Here is a 3783-nt window from a genome sequence, read left to right on the forward strand (position 1 = left end):
TCTTCATTTCTACTTCTTTGATTTACGGAAAGAACTGATAAGCTAGGCAAGATATTGTGTGATTAAAAAAAGATTTGAGGGCCTTCCCTGATAGCACAGTGGTTAAGAGTCCAAACTGCCTGCCAGTGCAGGGGACACGGGTTCAAGCCCTGGTCTGGGAAGATCCCACATGCCGCGGAGCAACTAACCCCGTGCGCCATTACTACTGAGCCTGCGCTCTAGAGCCCGTGAACCACAGCTACTGAGCCCACGTGCCTAGAGCCCGTGCTCCGCAACAAAAGAAGCCACCGCAATGAGAAGCACGCGCACTGCAACGAAAGAGTGGCCCCCGCTCACCGCAACTAGAGAAAGCCCGCGCACAGCCATGAAGATCAACACAGCCAAAAATTTAAAAAAAAAAAAAAACATTTGAAAGGTGTGCTTGGGCCAGAGATGAGTAGAGCATGGGGGTGCCTGGTTTAAAAGTTAGTTACAATATAGCTTTGCTAAAGGGACAGGAAAAGGGGCTTCCTGCTGAGGGCAGTTTCCTGTGAAGAGCCACTTAGAGTCTGGGAAGGAAATGGTGGCAACAGAGAGATGCGTATTTGGAGGTAAATCTACATCCCTTGCTGGTGGAATGGACGTGGGGGATGAGAAAGAGTGTGGAGGACTTGATGATTGTGTCTCTTGGCATGTTTCCTGAGGATGAAGTGGCCTGCCAGGTCAGCCTCAGTGTGTGAGGTACATTGGGGCCATCGGACTGGAGATGCAGCTGTTCCTGAAGGAACGAGCGAGTCTGAGGGTGAGAGTGGGGATGGGGGCCTGGCAAAGGGTGGCAGGGGGGCTGATTTGGGGTGACAGAACCAGGAAATATTTTCTGGGCCTAATAGAAGAGTGTGGGAAGGGAAGAGCATGTAAATGAAAGCAAAGGAAGAGGCCCAGATGGGACACCTAGACAGCAGAGCTGGCTGGAGGTCCAGTGACTGATGGGGCGAGCGGCCGGGAGAGCAGGGAGCTGGCGGTCAGTGCGCAGTGCCAAGGCCAGGAGTGCCACAGGGCTCAGGGGACTGTGAGATTTGGTTTGATGCCAGCGGCTGCGGCCCACATGTGCAAAACACAGGCACTCTGTAAATCAGTGACTCTTAGCTTTCTCTACTTCCACCCACAGTTCCATTTTACAGGGTGACCCAATGTACACACCAACCTCTACACATGAGTGTAAGAAAGAACGGTTCTCAAAACAGCTCTTATCCTTGAAACGTGCCATGTACCTATTATTTTTCTTGTTTTAAAACTGCTGCTGCTGTTCACTAAATTGATTTCAGGTAGGATTTGAACCACGGTTTGAAAAAAGCAGGAGAGGAAAGGCACTACAGATGCAGATGGTTTTTCAGTCTGGCCAATAACACACGCACCAAAGCTTGGCATTAAAATCACATTAATTTCTTAACAGTTTCTTGAAAAGTAAACAGTGGACATAAATGTCTAAACGTGGATAATTATTAGGCAAGTCATTTTCTTGAGAACAGGAATAGTTTTAAGAGGCTTGAGTGAAATGAGGAAGGCCCCAAGTCCCCATTTATGAGACAAGAAGCAGGAACTGCCAACTGGAGCAGGCAGGATGAGCTCCCTGGTTGGAGGGAAGGACACAGGGCCCCTGTGGGGACACAGAAGATATCAGGGAAACATCCAACAAGGGGCGCGATCCCATCTTGCATTTCCCGGAAGAGATGAGTAAACCCAGTATCTGGATGCCTGGCCTTCAGTGGATTTAAGGGTGAGCACTTAGTCGAGGTTGTGGAGTGGCCCAGCTGATGTCACTGGACTTTGGGCTCAGTCTGGGAGACCCCACCTTGCCCGGGGGCAGTTTGGTGCAGGGTTAGGGCAGAATCCAGCTTCCTGACCAGCAAAGGGCTCTGGGGTTAGGAGTGCTGCCACCCACCTCCAAAGTGGCTGAAACCTGACACGTGGGCAACTTCTCTTCTGCTCCTTTTCAGTTAAATGTGCGGTGTTTTAGCTACCTGGTAGCTCCAGGTCTTTAATCACTGTGCATAATCCAGGTCCATGATGGACCAGCCATGTAAATGACAATGACATCCCAAGTGCTGTCTGCCGATAGCAAGGTAAGATGTGTGGATGGCAGAGCTGTGCAACGTGAAGGCGTTTGCACCAGGAAATTAATGAAATGTGATGAAAATCTCCTGAAGTTGGATCTCTAAACCCAGGAGGGGGGCCCTCTGGTGGCCATTGACACTGCTGTACAGAAGAAGTGGCCGGCCCCTCCCTGGGCTCTGGAAACACCTTGGTCTGCCTTCCAGTGGTGGACTTAGGGGCCGGGAGCCAGAGAGGAAAAGAGCTTTGTCGGACCGGAGCAGCCAGACAGAAAGCCAGACAGGAAGGGAAGGGGGTGACACACGGGGTGGCAGGCACCGCTTTATCCAACGCACGCTCTGGGGGGCCTCCTCCCATCTGCTTGAGGAGACTTCAGGTCAGGTTACGTCTGTCCTGCCTGGGGACACTTGCAGATTGCACAAGGCACCATGGCCCCCAGGAGAGCTTGGCTGTTCCCGAGGAGCCTGGTGGGGGGGGTGGGCGCACGGGATGAGAAGAGCCGGGGAGCAGGCGGGGCCAAAGGCCCAGCTCGACCCCAGGCTGTGGGTGGGATGGCCGGAGCCCATTTGGTCCCTCTCTCCCACCCACCATCACGCCCCCAGAAGACAGTGATGCCTGAGCTTCGCACCCACCGTGACCCCCGGCAGAAATGTAGCCTGTGGACAGGGGAGTCTCCATAAATGTGTGTTGAATGAATTCCAGATTTTGGGTTTTCCCCTGTGAAATGAGGGGCCGGGTCAGACAGCTGAGGACCCCTGTGGTGGATTCTAGAATTCCACGCTGCCCACCGGAGTGGAGACAAGAGGGAGGGAGTGGACGGCCGTGACTCCTCTGGGCTCCTCTCCAGTTGGCCAGGGAGTGCTCCCAGAGCGAGGGCCCTGTTCCAAGAGTCCAACCGCTAGTTTACCAGGGACGACGCCAGTTATGAACTCTGACTTCCAAGCATGCCCACCTTTACCTGTGACGCCCTCTCTACAGGTGCAGCGGTGCCACCCACAGTGCGCTCTTTTCTACTCTTGATACCACGGGAGTCGCTGTTCCAAATGATTTGCCTTCACGACATTCACCAGAGAAAGTGCAAGCACAGCCCTCTGGGGACAGAGTTCCCTGGTTTTGTGCCGGGAACACTGGATGGGAGCCCCCAAAGCAGGTCCAATCAGCAGCTTTTCTACTGTGTGCTGTGAAGCCACTGAATTAAGACTGTGAGAAATGATCTATACGGATTAGTGGCTTTCAGGCCAGCTATTTTTTAACAAATGTAAGTTAGAACAGCTCCAGGCAGGGAGTAAGCCTTCCAGTGACCCTGCCACCCTCCTGCTGCACATACCCCTGAGGGGACCGTCCCTTGTACACCTCTTGTCACCCTGTTATCAGATAAGCCCCTCCTCTCCCACGCTTCCCTCTCCATCCCGCACCCCACGTCCCTAGAGCAGCCTCCCCTTAAGGTGTGGTCTCTGGCCCATCTCATCGGAATCACCTGGGTGCCCAGTGAAAGTGCAGATTACCAGGCCTGCCCCGGACCTGAGGGTTGGGGCCTGGGGTCTGCATTTAACCAATTTTTCTTCACACTAAAATTTGAAAATCACTTTTGTAGAAAGAAAGTTTGGATAATATAAATTGTGCATACTGATTAGTAATAAAAATGGCTATGCATGTTTGAAAATCAGGATAATCTTAAACATCAAGACAGGC

The sequence above is a fragment of the Mesoplodon densirostris genome, chromosome 11 (assembly GCF_025265405.1).
Source record: "Mesoplodon densirostris isolate mMesDen1 chromosome 11, mMesDen1 primary haplotype, whole genome shotgun sequence".
In the NCBI taxonomy this organism is placed as follows: domain Eukaryota; kingdom Metazoa; phylum Chordata; class Mammalia; order Artiodactyla; family Ziphiidae; genus Mesoplodon; species Mesoplodon densirostris.